Source organism: Crassostrea angulata, chromosome 2, assembly GCF_025612915.1.
Source record: "Crassostrea angulata isolate pt1a10 chromosome 2, ASM2561291v2, whole genome shotgun sequence".
Lineage (NCBI taxonomy): Eukaryota > Metazoa > Mollusca > Bivalvia > Ostreida > Ostreidae > Magallana > Magallana angulata.
Window position 1 is genome coordinate 11,932,462 of NC_069112.1, and position 20,621 is coordinate 11,953,082.

General features: G+C 34.5%; 1 long non-coding RNA gene and 1 other non-coding gene across 2 annotated transcripts in view; both read right to left on the reverse strand.

The window, feature by feature from the left end:
* Nucleotides 1-4,636: 4,636 nt before the first annotated feature.
* LOC128170379 (uncharacterized) overlaps nt 4,637-20,621 on the reverse strand; it is a 48,941-nt gene continuing 32,956 nt past the window's right edge. Inside the window, exons 3-7 of the long non-coding RNA XR_008241817.1 lie at nt 19,161-19,232; nt 9,021-9,161; nt 5,303-5,388; nt 4,992-5,095; nt 4,637-4,773 (exon numbers count right to left, since the gene is read on the reverse strand). This is a non-coding gene — a long non-coding RNA (uncharacterized LOC128170379). The remainder of the gene's footprint in view (nt 4,774-4,991; nt 5,096-5,302; nt 5,389-9,020; nt 9,162-19,160; nt 19,233-20,621) is intronic.
* Nucleotides 19,358-19,430, reverse strand: Trnat-ggu (transfer RNA threonine (anticodon GGU)). The gene has a single exon. It is a non-coding gene; the product is annotated as a tRNA-Thr (tRNA).

Genomic DNA, 20,621 nt, shown 5'->3' on the forward strand with positions numbered 1-20,621 from the left:
CGACAAGGGTTCATGTCCCGATGTGGCCAGAAAAAATATGAGTGTTTATCACAATGGAAGCACTATTTATACGGTATGTGACGTCACTTCCAGGTAGGTTTTTAGCTTTTTTTGAAGGGCGATCCCAAGCATAATAGCCAGGAAATAATGCTACTTGATACTCCGATATGCCGAAGGCTGGATGAAAAGAATGTGAAAAGTTTTCAATGACGACGCCAACAGACAAATTTTAAGCAGAAAATCTCACTTGAGCTTTCAGCTCAGGTGAGCTAAAAACTAATATTTTTAGAACGAAATGAGAATTGTTACATACCTGAATTCAGCCATTCACATAATGCCTACCCATTCATTTCTTATTACAATGTTTCTCTTCAAGTCTTGGTGTCTGGAATCAATAAAATAGTCTGTTTACTACTTGTTTCTGAGTATTAGTATCATGTAAATGATAATGAGTCAAAAATTATATTGATTTCCTTATAAGGGTAGATTCTACCTGGGTTTTAAGAAAACCTCCAAAAATTGATGAAATACTAGTAAATTAATTAAAATATACATGCTTTGTACTGACAAATTTGTAAAAAATGTTCATGTCATAAACATTTATTCATTATTGATTCTGATAAGCCAAACAAGATATCTGTGAGCCAATGCTCAAAAATCTGTTTACAATACTTAAAAAATTTGCTCCACACACAACATCATATTCTTAGAAAATGTCTACAAGTGTACAGTTCAATATAAATCATGGCAAAGAAAGGACCAAATGGCTACATCGACATCTACAAACAAGAGGCCCATGGGCCACATCGCTCACCTGAGGAACGATAGGTATGATAAAGTCAGTTTAATGGAGTCATAATACAAACAATCTGGACAATGTACAATAATACATGTAGATCCTGTATAAATAAAATCAATTTTTCCCCCTTGGATCTCGGATAGCCCTGATTGCTGCCAATATTTACAAGAGCAGACTTTAGTCACCGCTCCTGCACATATATAGGGACTCAATGTTACGCAGGCAGGGATGATCGCACACCTACGCAACTCAACAGGTACCAACGTTAACGCAAGCAGGGATAATGCAAGCAGGGTTGACCGCACACTTGCGCCAACAGCTCAACCTCACGTAAGCAGGGAGTGCGCACACTGAGCTAGAGAGGCCAGAACACCAGCAGGGATGACCATACACTAGTGCTCCGCCGCAACCACCACAAGCAGGTATGACCGCACACTTGTATTAATGCGATACAGGGCAGGAATGACCGATACAGGGCAGGAATGACCGCATACTCTGTATCATAGAATAGAAAACACGTAGATTAGATAGAGCAGGGGTGTCCACACACTCAATCTGTCCGTATTTGTTCAAGTTTAACCCTAAACAGTCGCTCATCATAATGCAATAGACACTGTACCTATATATGTGCCAGCCTACAATAATTCATAGTATCTAAAAATTGGAAATCAAAAATAAACAAACTAATCCGGCCTAACCCAAAACTACTTATGCAGAACAACTTATATACATTGAATATTTATTATTGTATAAAAATAATCATCACAATAATTGGTTAGCAGTGGATGCATTAATTAAAATAATCAAAAATCAATAAATTAAGGGCAATAACTCAATACAGTAATACAAAAAGATTGTAATGAAAAAAAGCTGCCTGCTTCAATTTTATAGTCATATCACATGTTGAGTATTGCAGTTCTCAAAAAGATCCTTTACAATTGTTTATATATGGGATATTTAGCTGCATCAAACTCTGAACCTTCTTGTGCGACCAAAGAATTGTCCTGGAGCCAAAGTCTTAACAATTATAAAGAATCATCTTGCTGATTAGTTTCTGAGAAGAAGATTTTTAACTATTTACACCCCCCCCCCCAATGTGGCCTCACCCTACCCCCAGGGATCATGATTTTCACAACTTTGAATCTACACTACCTGAGGATACTTCCACAAAAATTTCAGCTTTCCTGGCTGATTAGTTTCTGAGAAGAAGATTTTTAAAGATTTACTCTATATATTCCTATGTAAAACTTACACCCCCCCCCATTGTGGCCCCACCCTACCCCCGGGGGTCATGAATTTCACAACTTTGAATCTACACTACCTGAGGATGCTTCCACACAAGTTTCAGCTTTCCTGGCTGATTAGTTTCTGAGAAGAAGATTTTTAAAGATTAACTCTATATATTCCTATGTAAAACTTCGACCCCCCATTGTGGCCCCATCCTACATCCGGGGGTCATGAATTTCACAACTTTGAATCTACACTACCTGAGGATGCTTCCACACAAGTTTCAGCTTTCCTGGCTTTCTGGTTCTTGAGAAGAAGATTTTTGAAAATTTCTCAAAATTTTTCATTAATTTCTAATTATCTCCCCTTGAAAATGGGTGTGGCCCTTAATTTTCACAACTTTGAATCCCCTTTGCCTAAGGATGATTTGTGCCAAGTTTGGTTGAAATTGGCCTTGTAGTTCTTGAGAAGATGTTGAAAATGTGAAAAGTTTACGGACAGACGGACAGACGGACAGACGGACGGACAAACGGACGACAGACAAAATGTGATCAGAATAGCTCACTTGAGCTTTCAGCTCAGGTGAGCTAAAAAGGAAACATTCCTCACAACAAGGGCCAGAAGAGTACAGGGACCACCAGTCCCGTCAAGTGTCTATGTCTTATCAGTAGGCTGAGTAAAGAAGAGTTCAGGACATTGTACAGAAGCAGAAGGATGGAATATTTCATACAGTTAGCGATGCTGATCACAGAAACAGTCAATTAAATGAAGATCTTGCGACCCGGGTCAAGTGAAGTGAAGTCGGGAGACTCGTACATGGATGCAGAGTCACCGAACCCCAATGCCAAACTTTACAAAGTACTCCATCATGAAACAAGAGAAAAGCTGTCAATGTGACAGCAAACCAGGTTTTCTTTTGTGTGAACATTACATGTATCTATAATCCATTTGTCAACCCTGAATTGATGAACATTACCTATCCAGGGAAATGGGGTGCCCTATATGCATAATTTTGTTTCAACAGCTCATACTGTTTTCATAAATTGTCAGAAATCAAAATCCTAGCAAAATGCACACCTCTTATATATATGTCCAATTGATCTGACTAAGTTCAACAGCTGGTATTTTTTCATAAATAATCAAAAATCAAAACACTCAAAATATGCACACCTCTAATATATGTCCAATTGATCTGCAAAAGAACAAATTCCTATCTTGAAAACTATAGGAGGAGTTAACTGTACAATAGGGGTACCCTATATGCAATGTTTTGCCGAAAAATGACCAAGTTTAACAGCTTGTATTTTTTTCATAAATTATCATAAATCAAAATCCTAGCAATATGCACACCTCTGATATATGTCCAAATAATCTGCAAAAGAACAATTTCCTATCTTGAAAACTGTAGGAGGAATTTTCTGTACAATAAGGGTAACCTTTTGGCAACTGCCCGCCTGTCATTATCACCATATCAATAACCGGATTTTTCCATTAGAAAACCCAGTTAAAAACTGCAAGCTATGGAACAATCCTTTTAAAGAGCACTCACAGAAATTCCTGAACTGTGACAAATCAATGGACTGGAACCAGCATGGGGGGGAAAAGCAATGTCTGGCATGGATCCTTTCCATTTGATGTAAGAAGTGCCATTACACCAGTCACCATGAAAATCTTTACGAGGAAGTCAGTCAATCAGGAAAGGGACGGAGAGCCGCACAGCTTAATGTTGCCATGGCTGTTGGCCACTTGGCTACCAGCCTTACAACAAAGGATATGCATGGTATACTTCTAGGCACAAACATTGACCCGGCATCAGCCACCAACATTCATCAGACCTGCAACACAGTAGGCCAAATCATCACTGATTTGAACAAAAACAGCATAAAGAAAATAAATCAGGACATTCAAGAGCTTAATGAGATATGTGGATTTGCCAATACACCTATAAGAGCGGATGAAGATGCCTCGTTTTACAATGCCACCTTCAGTGCAATCGGGAAACTGCCACTCAAGTGACATACACTTTAAGGTCAGACAACATGTTCCTCGAGAATCTTTTTTGTATCTCCTCGTAATAAAGAGTTCCAATAAAAAATATTAATTTTATAATTACTTTAAAAATGATCAAAATTTACTTAGATGTGGTTATATGTCTAGATGGTCGAGTGGTTAGAACCGTGGCAGCTCACTGTCAGAAGCGTTTATAGGTTATAGAGGTCGTGAGTTCAAAGCTCCGCCCCGGCAGAGATGTAGTTCTAATATAGTGAATATCGCTGTGGTGTAGATGAATTTATTTTTATATCAGCAATTCAAGTGTATTTTCAAGAAGATTATATAGGAAATTGCATACTCTAGTATTTTGAAGAAATGCTTGGGAAGGTACCCTAATTTTTTGCAAGAAGGCTTGTCAAAGTAGTAGTAAACCATTAACAATTTCCTGGAAAAAGTTATCTAAAATTGAGGAACGTGTCGTCTGACCTTAAGTGAAAATGTTACCAAGAAGAATGGTGTGGCTGTGTTTTGTGGCAATAAACTATGCAAAAAAGGCACCTATTTTAGAACCAAGGAAAAGGAAGTTACATGCCTAGGACATGAAGACTGCATTGCAACCATTCCTCCTGAGATCACCATAGAAGATGAAAAGAGATGGGCTGCGGAATGCATCGTTGAGCTGCAAAGTGATGACCGTCCACTTGTCATTTCCCATTTCACCAGTGATGGAGATAGTGCTGCTGCTTCTGGTGCATCTGAAAAGCAAGGGCATATGATTGAAAAACTCAAAGACCTGCGCCACTTCTTTGACTCTCAAAGAATACAGACTGCTAAGTCTCCATTCAGGAGTGACATGTTTCCTGGAAGAACAAAAGCTATGAGAGAATCCATGCAGAGAAGTTTTGTTCTGGACCTAAAGCTTAGATGCAGGACGGAGTACGAAAACTCTAAAATCACTACTCCGGAGACTTACCTTTGAAGAAACAGGCCATGTCAACTGCTGTCAGTTCCATCATCAGCTGCTACCAAAGACAGTGCGGAAATTCCTGCCAACTTTATTCCTTTTCCTGTCGCGGACTGAAAAACAACAAGTGGTACCCTTCAGTGTTGCCTCATGACTTTGAATTGAGCATGACAGAAGAAGACAGATGCTTGTTAAATATCACACTTGCACACAAAAATCAGAATCTCTAAACAGGGCATACTTATAATTAAAATCAAATCCAAAATGTATTCCTAGTAGTAGAAATTTTGAAAGTAGAATACATAAAGTTGTGCACTCACTCAACCAGGGTCATGGACATTCAACATTGGAACTTTGTGAATCTGTAGGGGCACCTGTTGTGAAAAGAAGTAGAGTGGTCCATCATCTAAAACAACAGAAAATTGGGCAAAATTACTTTAAATGAAACAAAACTATAATTAAAATATAAATTCTACAGATCTAAAAGATATCAGCTCTACAATAAAAAGTCTAAAGACACTTAACGTAAATTCCCAACAGATCCAAAATTAAACAGGAAGTAGCAAAGTGTGGAAAGGGGGGGAAGATCATCATGGGTAGGTGGGTAGGGGGTGTATGTACAAGGGTTTTTCGGAAATTATTGAGACAGCTGGAATATTTCCCCTTCTTAATGATGAATTTTGGTGAAAATTGGCATAAACATTGAAGAACCCTCAACAAGTAATATTAAAAGAATATTTAATAGTTTGTTTAGTTAAACAAGTCAGTGGTCGGGGTATCCGGCGCAGTATGAACTTGGAGATTAAAAAACCTAAACATCTTCTTTCTAAGTTTCCGCAGACTTACAGCTAATGATAAAAGAAGTCAAATTAAATAAGTTCATTTTGCTATTTTCTGCAACTATTTTTTGATCGTTTCACTTAATATGTTTGGGTTGAAATACAGATATACAGTGGGGCCTCAGATATATATGACGCCAGATAACCGGACACTTCAGTTTACGGACGATTTTATTTGGGAACAGATTTTTTTATACGTTATTTTCTCTCATTTATCCGGAATTCTGTGTTCCGGATCTGGACGGTCTGTTTTTACCACAAAACATCGTTTTACTACTAATCTTGCTTCATTTAACTGGACAGTAAAAATTGATGATACCCTACTCAGTACAAAAGATTACCCCTGTCAATTAAGTTTCACACCTTTTTTACGTGCAAGACCCTCATGAGTAGCTTGTATAAACACACTGACTTCCCAAATCACTTTCAAAATTTGGAAAATTGCGAACAACAGTGTATCTTACACATATCACACTTGGACACAAATAATTTAGCTAGATTCGGTTATCATTAATGTCCGGTTAATATTTCATGACAAAATAATGAAATAAAGCAGAGTTCTTTATATCTATAAAAACGTTCATATCAACAGACAACTCTAGCATGTGTTGCTATATGGTATGAAAGGCAAAAAAAACTAGTATCAACACTGGGAGCCATTGTACATACAAATACATTATCATTCAAGACAACAATAGACACATTTCAGATATCCGGACGCTTCACTTATCTGGACGATTGGACTTGGGAACGAAAGTGTCCGGATAACTGAGGCTCCGTTGTATTGCAAATAATTTAGAGAACAATAGAAATTTAACAACGACTTTACCTAAAATTTTGACGTCAAAACGACGCAGCGAATATACATCAAACTCATGGAAATCTCAGAAGAAGACCTTTTAAGGCCACGTAATTGCTCAGACAAAAACTAAACAATGACAAGAGATGAAGGGCTTCAGTTCAACATCATATTTTCACTGATTGCTTATCTAGAATTAAGAAAAAGGAACTATATATTATCAAAACAACTTTGGTTGGATTTTTCTATAGCGTCACAATCATTTCTGTCAGCAATGTCATGCATGAATAATTATAGACGCCGCCGTTGTGAAAACTTTATGATTGGTCAATTCCTTTTCTTAGGCGGAGTTATCAGTACATGCTTATGCAATGCCATAGCTGAAGGATTTCTCAGAACAGTTCATTTTCCCCCAATATGGAGTCATTATCGACTATCCCCTATGTTTAAATTCTGTGCAAAACTCTCTCTCTCTCTGTAAACGGGCCTTAAACCATAGCCTCAAGCTACAGTCCAGAGTACGGCGTTATTTTTTATAATATTTAAAAATTGCATGTGCTAAGCGTTCATTTCATGTAAATACCATTAATGTATAATGCACATGTATTACCTACTAACTTGCCAGTCGAAGTGAAGTGATAGATCTATATGAATTCCTCGATTCCTCGATTTCTAAACTTTTCGATCGGCAATCGACAGTCAATAAAAGAATTGAACGATGGTGTGAAAGAACGAGAAGGAAGTGGAGAGTGCAAGGGGGTTTGTATATGTGCGTCTTCATTAGGCAAGTGTCCGATTCGTTTCTCTTCTGTTGCCCTATCACTTTCGGTGTAAATATATATACTAAAATATCCCCAAACAATTTACTACAGATTTCTTTATTTTACCTGTCTTTGAACCACCGGTCACCAGCTCCATACATGTACACTGGTTTGTTTACTTACATAAAAAATACAGCTCTTGATCCGCTTTCCAAGTTAAAGGTTGTTTAATCATTAATGGGAGAAAGTTTGGGCCAAGTAAAGTTACAATCATTAACAGTTGTAAACTAAATGATTAAAATGGATTATTTGCACAAAATGTGGTATGGTATGATGTAAATCTTTTTTTAAAAAGCGTATTTTTATGCTCAGTAAATTGCCGTAAAGTTTTTTGTACATGTAAGTATTGTATGCACTATAGCTTTATATTTACTAACCCAAAATTTTTACATAGAGCTACAGCTATATATGTATGTACCGTATGTATGTTTTATCACAAGTGTACACATACAAAAAATAGCCCAATTTCGACAGTCACGAGTACCCATGTAAATTTTTCATTCTCTGATATGTTGTTGTTCTGTCCGTGCATAATTTAGTCTGAGTTAACCAGCAACCAATCAGCGGTAAGCTGTATCCACCAATAAAAAAAATTGTTTATGTATGATGTAGTTAATAGAATTAAACATGACGCATCGGAAAAGTCCAACCAAATCGGTTATAGTAATGACAAGTACTTTTTACACACTAACTGTTGTGATCAGTTCTAATATACTTCCAAACTGACTACAGTAGACATTCCCAGTAAATTGACTTTCGGGTAGAAATAACTCAAATTTTTTTCCACAAAAAATCAAGAATTAGAGAAAATGTATATTAATGTAAATGACAACATTTTAAAATAAAAATAAAAGATGAGAAATAAAGAATTCTTATTTCTGTTTGTTTGTAATGCTTTTAAACACAAGAGCAATGAGAAGCGTTAAAATGATGTTGCCAAGAGTTTGCGATTGCGCCAAGTCACAGGACTAGGGCATGTTGATCCACTTACCAGGAATGATCTAATTATGCCATGGACAAGAAACTTTTCACATTGATATACCAGGGGTGCGCTTTACAAAAGAACTTACAACTTATGACCAACTAAATAAATGATAATTAATCACGAACTAATCAATATTTTATTCTAATGGCTGTAAAATATGATTGAAATCAAAATAGTAGTAAATAAATGGTTTTATATAAAAAAATTTCATTAAATTGAATCCATGAAACTGAAAATATTTACGACTTTGTCATTAGTTGTTTTGTAAAATGCATTCCTGATTTACGTTTTGATGAAGTTTCAAGGATTTTTTGTTTTCCCCAAAAGAATAAGAGAAAATGTCTCAATAATTTCTAAACAACCCTCGTAGTTAACATGTATGAAATGTTCGTTATACCTATCATGTGAATTTTGTATTACATTTAATGATTGCTATGTTTTAATAATGTGCACTGAATGTATGGTAATGTGTGAATGATGAGTGTGTGTAAAATGTGACATGTCCTTTCATGAGGTACTCTCACATGTAAATGTTATATTTTTTATTGTTCATCTTATTAAAATGATTTCAAACAATTATCTTGATTTTCTTACCTGTCTGATGTACACAACAAAGAAGACTGAGACAATTGGTAGAAATACGGGTATACAGGTGTCAAATTTCACTGTTGTTGACAAGACAGCATCCCACATTGTTTATCCGCCATTGTTGAACTTTATCAAGGGAGACAACTCCTGAAATTAGAAACATAGGTAATCACAGATTACAAAGCTCACCGCGACGAGACATCACCCTTATGAGACATCGCCTTTATGAGACCACCTTTATCATATTAAATGAAAATCATACTTTATGATCTTGGATATTCATGGATTCTGTTTTGACACAAAATCATATATCATCTGTTAAAAAATTATATGATAATCATATGTTCATATGTTAGTCAATATAAGAATATAAAATTAAATATTGCATCCTATCATACAATATATATCATATAATACTATACAAATATAGCCCTTTCATGAGGTAGATCCATAGATATATCGACTTCACAGAAAAGCATATCGACCGAGCACGAAGTGCGAGGTCGATATGCTTTTCTGTGAATGCGATATATCTATGGATCGACAGAGCGAAAGGGCTACATTCGATATATTATTTTCGAAGTCTTTTTTTACATATCTCCATCCTTCGTTCTAGCTTCCATGTAAAATTTAGCTAGCTTTTCGCACTCGAAATTTACGAAGTCTCGGCTCTCGCCTTTCGACTCGAGATATTCCCGAAAAAGCTTAACAGATGTTGCAGTTACCCTGTAATAGTGTTCCTGGCATAAATATTTTCCATTATAACTTTCATTTCCGCGTCATTAATTTTCGCAAAACAACCTTTCACTTTAACGTCTGCAACTTCCATCTTTGTTGTTTGTTAACGCGGAGAGAATTTTGATTGGTTGGGGTGAATCACGCCAGCCAATCAAATTCATTTTAACATTAGAGCAAAATTTCCCTTATCTATATTTAGAAAGTACAGGTCAATCCGAGTTTTTAAAGCTTATTTTTAGAATGTACAGGTCAATCCGCATTTTTATACTTCGACACGTGATATCAAAATAACCAATGATAAAATTCGTTATAACGCATGAATATAATATAATAAAATACTGTAATAAACAAAGATGATATTGTAAGTATGAAATGACGTTGTATTGTGTTAAACCTTATTGTATTTGATCACATAATACAACATCATTATATAAAATACAATATTGGATTATAAGATACAATATCATATTACATAATACATCATAACATTGAAACATATGGTATTATATTGTATAATATAGTATGATATTGTATTGTATGATATTGTATAATATTTGATACATAATATGATATTGTATCATATGAAACAATATAATTTGATACAACATTGTATCTTGTTATACTTTTATGTTAAATACTGAAATCTGATTGGCTAAGACGCAGTTCATAATCCGTTCTATTACCCTCAGCGTTAGCAACGCACTAAGCAACGGGCAACATTAAAAAATGTTACATGCGCGAAAAATTTTGCGATACAGTTCGCTGTAGATTTCACGTTATTACTATATATAAGAAGTAAAATTTTCTTAAAAATTTAGACATTCAGTTTGCATCAGTTGACAATGGTTTTCTCGGGGTGTCGATTTCAACTGTTACCCTCCCAAACAGGCACTATTTATATAATATCAAATTATACAATCATGTGATAATTTAAAAGTAAAATATTATATAATACAAAATTATATTATACATATTGTATCATATGATACAATACTATACAGAACAATATCATGATACAATATCATATCATAAAATATCAAAAAAATTGATACAATATTTTATCGTATCACAGGGTTCGACACTAAGGCACGTCCGACCGACATTGTCTAGTAAATGATAGGTCCGGTCGGGTTAAATGTCTGTGAACTAGCCCGACTGGTCGTGTGAAAAAAAAAGTGTGCACATACTTTTTCTGTAATATTAATATCAATAGAAGTAAAAGCACCTTTTCCTAACAGGCTTAAATTCTACAAACCGTAATTTAGGTACAACCCAAGGACTAACCTAGAGGATGAAATGGGGGAAATACTTTTTGATCGGTAACTTCGCCGGAATTTCCTCCGAACGAAAAGTCCAAGTCGCCCTGTACACGGAGTTCATATAATTGTGTAAATTAACCCCAAGGGCAATAAAATGATAACTATTTCAGTCTAAAGACGTCTTCAAAACTCAGTTTATGCCTCTTGTGATTAATTTAGTCTGTCTTATCTCTAGGGGTTATAAATACGGGTGATGCAACCACATGCTGTACAAAACGATGTTACTTTAAGGCTAGTGTTGCTATAACAGTGAATTTGTTGGTAACTTGTAATTAACTAATAACACTGCCAAATGTATGCTAAACTAATCAAAACCCTTTGTTTACAGTTATAATATCGTTTTAAAAAATCTAAATCCTCAACATATTGATAATGGTTATTGGGTTGGACTAATGCCACCAAAATACACTAAAAAACAGAGATTGATTTTATTTGTCATTTTAGTTAACACAGTTTAATACAAAACATTTGATCTATAGATGTATGAATACATCAAATACATGTAATTTAAATTAAATAAACTTGATAATTTTTTTTCAATTTTTAGAATTTGTTTTATTTTTTAATCATATTGACTTGTTTCTAATCTAATTTAAATTATTAAAGTTTAAATCTGTGTATATCTTCATTATTGTTATGCCATTGTCAAATAATAAAAGTCTCCCAGATTTCTCAAACTTCTCCATGTTTCTCTGTTAAGGAGAATATAAAGTCTATCTCCCTAAAGTTTTGTTGGTCCCTTGTCAACCATTGAATACTTGTATCATTATTAGTACAGTTTGAATAGAATTGAACCTTAAATAGTGTTTGAATGATTCATTATTGGTAAAGATAAATCAATACAATTAAACAGAAACAGGTATTTAATATTTTATGTTTGTCATTACTTTTAGTTTATTTTTGTCAACATTGGTCAGGGCTAGTAGTAAAAGAGTCAGGGCTAGTGAAAAATTGCTGAGGTAGCCCGACTGGTCTAGTAATTAAAAAACTTAATGTCAAACCCTGTATCATATAACTTTTTACAATATAACATATGATATTATATTGTATCATATTAAACAATAGTGTTTTATATCATACAATACTTTATCATAGGAATAATGTTATATCATTTAACAACAACCACATCTATCTATCAAGCAGGTTTAAGTGAGGTAGGAGATTTCTGTAGCATCCTTGATAATGGAGACCAGGCTCTGCATCTGAAGCAACCTTTGCATTTCATTTATAATATAGTTAAATCAACTTTGCAAGCTATCACCTATAAAACATGTGACCTTTTTCAAAAAACTAAACCTCATACAGCATCCATAACCTATGGCTCAGATTCAGCATTCAAGCCTGTCAGGTGCATCAGTATCATAAGACGCATCACCCATGCAAGTTTAGTGAAGTTAGGATCAGTAATAACTAAGATATCATCATCAGAGGGCACCACCAATTAAAACCTTAACCACCTCCAGCATCCGCAACCTATGGCTCAGATTCAGCATCCATGCCTATCTTGTGCATCTGTATCATAAGACACACCATCCATTCAAGTTTGGTGAAGTTAGGACCTGTAATAACTAAGATATATTTTTTAGCATCCTTGATAATGGAGATCAAGCTCTGCATCTGAAGCTACCTTTGTGATTCAATTATACAGTACAGCTCACAAGTATCCCGACACCCACCGTGTAAAAAACACGGTGGAAAACGGTCTGTGTCGCACCGTGCACACGGTGTGACACCGTGTATGTGTATTGGAAAATTCAAGAAAAAGCACCGTGTCGCACCGTGTAACTCCGTGGCCACTGTGTTACTCCGTGGATATCGTTACCTGAGACGTTGATAGATATAGCGTATGTTTAGAAATAAAGAAATTATGGCTAAACAAGGGTTGAAACATATACATCCTTTTCATATTTTAAAAAAAATATGTCGACTTAAGTTGCACGGACCCAGAAAGTTGTCGAGGCTGTCAACGTGAAGTTAATTTTTTGTGATCTGAAAACTCGACGTAAATGGGTACCTTTTAATTCATTTGTTCTTAAATAAATTGAAATAAATTCACCAAAAATATTTAAATTCAAATCAATTTAATTCATCTTGTTTTTTTTCTTAACACACGTGATGTTGTAACTGACGATCCTATTTAAATGTCGGGAGCTTAAACGTCTTATTTCTGTTATCTGTAAACACTTTCTGATTTATTAATTAATTTACTGCCTTACTTTAAACCAATTAAAAATGAGAAATGAAAACAATTCAGACCATGTTTTTAGAAAAACATGTGCTGTTGATGTGCTATAGTAAATAACAACCCCATATTACCGGTGACTCGAATAATTTGGACTTCAGCTATTTATGTAGCAATAAATAAACAAAATATCACTTTTATATTATATATTATAGATAAATGCATGTACAAACTCTTGTTAAATTATATTCAAGCATTGTACATGTATTAAAAATATACCCGCATTTCATAAAATAATTTTCAACTTTATTTCCGTATAGTTCGTAATGGCCTCGTGATTTCACATGAAAAAATCTCACTCGTGCGATGTACGGAAGCTGATCAGATACACAGCATTGTCTTTCATCTTGGGCTCTATACACAACAGGTGTTATTGTCTGTCTCGTTAGGTGTCATTGGAATTTACAACTAACTGTGTGTATATTTGGACGTCTGAACAGGTGCACTCGAGATGCCGTTATTCACACCTTTCCGCGAACACCTGTTTGGTAACTCATCACAACCCGTCGTGTGTATGGTCTGAATATATCTTACTTCTACTTTGTTAGTTCAATGATTTTTCCTAATCTCTAACAAACAAAAAATTGTCTGTAGATATGTACACAAACAACTACACGTAAGACTATCGGCGCGTGGATCCGGGGAACAATTCAGCAACTCTATAAATGCGGGAATTTCACAAAGTATTAATTTGCGATAAGAAATTATTTACCGGGTACACATACATGTATGTCCAAAAAAAACCTGATTGATTAAAAAGATGAATGAGATAATACCGGTAACTTTTTGCAAGCATTTAGAATAAACACAACTTTACTGATGTGAAATAGCGTCAAAATTTTAACGAAAAATCTTATTACATCGTGAACTTTACAAACTTTTAGTCATTGTGTTGAAATCGTTATTAAAACCATGGATCTAAAATAAATGAATTAAATTCATACAAATAGAACTCTTATAATTCTAAAATGATTGCACAAAAGTACACAGAGAGAGAGAGAGAGAGAGAGAGAGATTTTACAACTTAATATTCCAACCCTCATGCATGCAGTATAAAAATGCAGAAACTTAACATTTCAAACACTGAATACTTCATTGTTAAACATTTTTTCTATTTTGCGGACTTAAAAAAACAATAGAACGACATTTTTTCCATATCATGGAAGGAGCACGTGGTCTATCTCGCGGGCTGATTTGATTGACAGGGATAGCACGTGGACCCTGACTGTATATATTCTATCGCAATTTAAGGGAAAAGGGTTCAATATAATGGAAACTATAAATCTAACTTATTACACTGAATTAAAAGTAAAATGTAATTATATTAAATAATACTGGTATTCTCTCTCTCTCTCTCTCTCTCTCTCTCTCTCTCTCTCTCTCTCTCTCTTATATGACGATCATTAAACAATCAAACAGCAATTATTGCAATACTGAGTAGTTTCTTGGAACACAAATAATTTCTAAACTCAAGTTGCTATAATGATGAAATAAAAAATTATCAAGTACCGATCCACGGATTCTTAGCGCTATGATTGAATATGTACCTTGCGGTACTACATGGACAAGTACACATATGTATAAAAGAAAGACAATTTGAAAATATATTAGATATAAAGCTGTATAATTATATTATTTAGAGAAAGTTCATTTGTTATCAACAACCCGTTAGATTTGTTATCGTTGAATAGAGTATACGTGAGAAAAGATCACAGTTATGGTTCTATGCACTATTGAAACTGCCAAACTACAGTAACTACGATTACTACTACGTTTAAAAACGGACTGAAACAAAAACTTATGGAACCTTTTATTTGAATTTTAAAACGGAAAATAAAGTGTTAGTGTTTTAATTGATCAAACCTTTATGTGGGCGATATCGATTTTTAATATTAACAAAAATCAACCGTGTCAATCGCATGCGTCTGAAAATTGCGTGCATAAAATTTTCATTTATTTCTATTTCTTTGTCTTTCCTTTGATTCTCTTACGTATATCAATAAATATTTTATTCTTTATAAGTTTTATTCCTAAATCCTCCTTTTTTCACAGGTAAATACCGCGTGTTACACCGTGTTATTGTCCGTGTTGCATCGCGTTGCGCCGTGTCGCACCGTGTTTTTTCTCGTTCTTTGGCCGTAACAGAGAACAATAGATCAAAGGTACCGACACTTCCACGCTCAGCGTGGACTTTCAAACACGGTGGTCGGTGTTTTTGTCGGGATACTCGTGAGCTGTACTGTATTACAGTTTAATCAACTATGCAAGTTTGAAATAGTACAATTATCTATGTAACATGTGACCTGTTAAAAAAAACTTAACCTTATCCAGCATCCGAAACCTATGGCTCAGACTCAGCATTCAAGCCTGTCAGGTGCATCAATATCATAAACGCACCATCTGGTGAAGTTAGGACAAGTAATAACTAAGATATCATCATCAGAGGGCATCTGTTTCAAAAACTTTAACCAGTTCTTAAAACCTTAACCTCCTCCAGCATCCGAAACCTATGGCTCAGATTCAGCATTCAAGCTGTTCAGGTGCATCAGTATAATAAGACACACCATCCACACATGTTTGATGAAGTTTGGACCAGGAGTAGCTAAGATATAATCATTAGAGGGCACCTGCTCAAAAAACTTTAACCAGCTCCAAAAACCTTAACCTCCTCCAGCATCCGAAACCTATGGCTCAGATTCAGCATTCAAGCCTGTCAGGTGCATCAGTATCATAAGGCGCAACAACCATACAAGTTTGGTGAAGAAGGGACGAGTAGTAAATAAGATATTATCATCAGAGGGCACCTGCAACAAAAACTTTAACCAGCACTTAAAACCTTAACCACCTCCAGCATCCAAAACATATAGCTCAGATTCAGCATTCAAGCCTGTCTGGTGCATCAGTATCATAAGACACACCGTCCATGCAAGTTTGGTGAAGTACTGACCAGCAGTAACTTAGATATTGCTATCAAAGGGCACCTGCAACAAATACTTTAACCTGCTCCAAATACCTTAACCTCCTTCAGCATCTGAAATTTAGGACCCAGATTCAGCATCCAAGTCTTTCAAGTCCACAAGTAGGTCCAGATGCATCATCCATGCACGTTTGGTGAATATAGGACAAGTAATAGCTTAGATACAGGACCTGCAACAAAAGCTTTAACCAGGTCCGGACGCTGACGCCGAGGGTATAGCATAAGCTCCCCCCGACTTCGTCTCGGTGAGGTAAAAAATGCAGTTTAAATAAAAATTACATGTTTTTTTCATCAATCATATTGAAACAAAAATGTTTTAAGGTCTCACACAACGGAATTAATTTCACTTTATGTTACTATATAGCTTTAATTAAGTTAATTGATTAACTATACTCTCAGCATATAATTCATGAAAGAGAAATTATAGTTACCGTAATCCGGTGAATATAATACGCACTTTTTTCCCAGCATTTTTTACCTTCAGAAAGGGGTGCGTATTATACATCCCTATAGGATTTGGGCATATTTTTTCCTAGCTGAAGCACGGGGTATCATACTGCCGTATTACCTATGCTGTTCACAGACACAACTGATACCCCGCTATACATCGTAATATTCCTTCATTATCACATATATATTACTATGTGACCCCTTTAGGAAATCATTGTTATAGCATGTAATTAAAGAAAATGTTCACTTTAAGTCTGTTAATAAATAAACTGTTTCAAAATGGCCTTTAAAAATTAATTTGAACTGCCTATTCTTTATCTCCGTGTACGCCGCCATTACAGCTGTTATTAATAGAATGCGGACTTGGATGGCCACGTGCTATTTGACGCCGATCTTTGAAAACAGCTTACACATCATTTGGCTCATTTTTAACCATTTTCATTTAGGCCAGCATTTTTTTATTTTTAGATTTACGAAATATTTTTCAAATTATTTGGTGAGGAGGAGGGAAAAAAAATAAAAATAAAATTGAAAAATTTCTCCATCGAGAAAAAAAATAAAAATAAAACAATTTTTCAACAATATTTTTTTTATTTTTATAATAAGAACACGTGTCAAGGAGCTGCCATTTTTTTAAATATATAAGTAATTTTGGTTGTTGGTGATGTTCTTATCATAACACATTTTATCCATGGGCACTGAAAATTTGTGTTGATATATTGTACATGCATGTATAAAAACAAAGGTTCTTTTTTTATATATACAAGTACATACTGTACATATACATTAAGACCAAAAAAATTAAGGGAGTTTTCACTTCTTCCTTGCAGAAAAATAGGAAGAAGTTTGAGAAATCATTTACTTGATAAAATTAACAATGCTATTCACAAATTCAAAATTTAAAATATTGTTTCTGAAAATAAATTGGATTAGAAGCATGTCCATAAATGTCAGTGAAAAATCAAACAAGTTTTTTTATTTAAAAAAGACTAACTAACTTTTTAAATTTTATTTATTTATGTAATTATACCTTTAATAAAGGAAATGTTTCGTTATTTTGTTAGCTTAATGACAAATAAAATCATTCTCTTTCCTTCGGTCATAAGACTCCTGTGTTTAGTGTGTTTAGGGTTATTAGTCCAACCCTATGACCCACTTTCAACCGTTATGTAGAGGATGATCTATTTCCAAACGGTTAAATTATGATTATTTTAGAATTTATTTTGCAAAAATTTTTTTTTTTAAAAGTAACTTATCATTTTCTTGCCAATGAGGTTTTTTTTTTAAATTTACGGAATTGTGATAGAAAAAGACTTCAACTTCTCTTTCTTGAGGAAATTCTGGCTAAGTTGCCGATCACAAAACTTAATCATGTTAATAGGGTCGTAAATTGTAGGGTTGGATGAAAGCAAACAGGAGTAGGCTCTATGGTGGTTTTTTGTGACTTCTAGCGCCTGTGACTTGATCGGAAAGAACTTGGTCTTTTTAATCAATGCATGAACAACAATAATTCATTTATCATAAACATTTATTTTTATTTTTACCAGAAAGAAAATTTCGGGTCGGAGGAAAAAATAAAATTAATAGCTAGTTCAGGTCCTTTTATTTTTATTTGAATTTTTAAAAAAATAGGGTCGGCGGGTTTGTAAATCGAAATTTTAAAAAATGCAGGCCTTAATGCTAATTAATTTATTGCAAATAATTATGAATATAAATGATTCTATAACCTATTCCGTTAATTGAAGCCATTGAAACAGTTGTGGTTCCCCACCGCTAACGCTTGACACCTTGGGTATCTCAGACACCCCCTTAGGCTATGTGTACTAAACACAACACAACTATTTGTGCATATATTTTATTATGTTCCAGGCCTCTAATTGATCGCTTTGATCGGAGTCATTTAAGAATTTAATTACATGTAGGTCCGTTATCTCCATACCTGTACATCGTCCGTTTTTCACTTCACAGGGATTGTAATGACTAAACAATTATATCACGCTTGTTAAAAGTAGTTGATTTTATTTACGGTAGAATATTTAATACTAGGTCTATTAAAAAATTGATTACGAAATAAAGATATTACCACGATGTATTAGTTACAATAAATCCGTATCTAAGAAAATATTGTGTTTTTCTTATTTCCGGTAGCATATTCCCGCGATGAAGTTGAGCGTGCATACAAAGTAAAACTGCTTTGTTGATACTCAGGATTACCGTTTGGTCAATTTTTTTTATGCGTATTATACATCCCAACAAGCTTTTTTTCACCATTTTCAGGCCCAAAGTGGGGGGTGCGTATTGTACACTACTGCGTATTATATTCACCGGATTACGGTAAATGCTTCAAGAAAAATTTTAGATCAGAAAAATAATACCTTATGTGGCTTCTAAGAGAGATAATTGATAGTAAACATACCTACCCTCAAGTACACATGGGTTCCACATGTTGACAAACAGGCTCAGCACCATCCAGGAAGTAGCATCATGTGCATCTAAAAAATAGTTCCATTGAAATTGGTGTAACAACTCCACCAAAGTAATAATTCTCCTAGCCACCGAGTCCAAAATCAAAATTCAACATTTCCTTAACATATATGTCACAGGTGGTGAAAAGTCTAGTCTCAACCGGGACTCGAACCCAGGGCCTCTGGCGTACCGTGCCAGTGCTCTAACCACTGAGCTATTGAGACCCGATATATTGACTGACAGTCACACACCTGTGAACCAGGTGACATATACATATTACAGTCAAACTTGTATTAAGCAGTCACCTGCGGGAGGCACCCAAAGTGACCTCTTAACAGAGGTAACCTTTGAATAGAGACTTGTGAATTTGCCAACATCAAATTCCTTTTTAGAACAATTATTCAATTTTATTTTAATCATATACTTGATATTTAGCATAATGTATCAAAATGATAGATAAAGTAATTGATTTGATGTTTTATAGTATCTATTATATTTACAAATAAGTAGAAATACATTACAATGCATTGTGCATGCAATTTTTATATTTCTTTAAATTATTGATACTAATACTATTTTCATGGGTACCGTATATATAGAAAACAAAACTTTTCATACAAATCAACAATTACATTTTAACCGACCGTATCTGAACTCAAAATCATATTACTAAATCAAGCAATTTTCTCTTGCATCGCCGCGGACATTTTTGACACCTGTACTTCATTCATGTTTATAAAACAAACATATTGTTATACTTGTTTAAACAATTCACTTGATTCCCATTCGTATCTGATCTGCCAATTATGTATTATAAATACATCGATTAATTTGGTTTCTCTCGCCTCAAGCGTATAATAATTGCTTACATTTATTACCCGACATTCAGAAGCCATGTTTAAAACCCCCAGGTGTAAATCATGTGACCGGCCAATGCATGTGGACTGTACAGTTTCGGATAAAAATACGATGACCGCTGACCACGTTAGACAGGTGACCGCTCTTTTGAGGGCAATTATATAGGATTTTTCATCGGGAGGAAATAAAATGACCGCATACGAAAGGTGACTGCTTAATAGGGGTGACCGCTCTGGCAGTTTTGACTGTACATTTAAAAAAGTCTTGCTGGTTACTTCAAGATTCTAAGACAATAGCAATAAAATTGCTACAGTTTTAAAAATTTTGTAAACATTTTGTCCTCTAAACAGAAGCAGATTAACGTACAATTGAATAAAACCAGGACAAAACTTACTTTTTTTCCAAATTTTGTGTAAGCGATTTCTCAATAAACTACTTGACTCAGATTTATTCATATATTTCAATCTCAAAACCACTTGATACTGGTATAAAGAGACTATAAAATACATTAACATTTAAGATTTTCTAATTCAATAACAAAAACATACATGAAAATA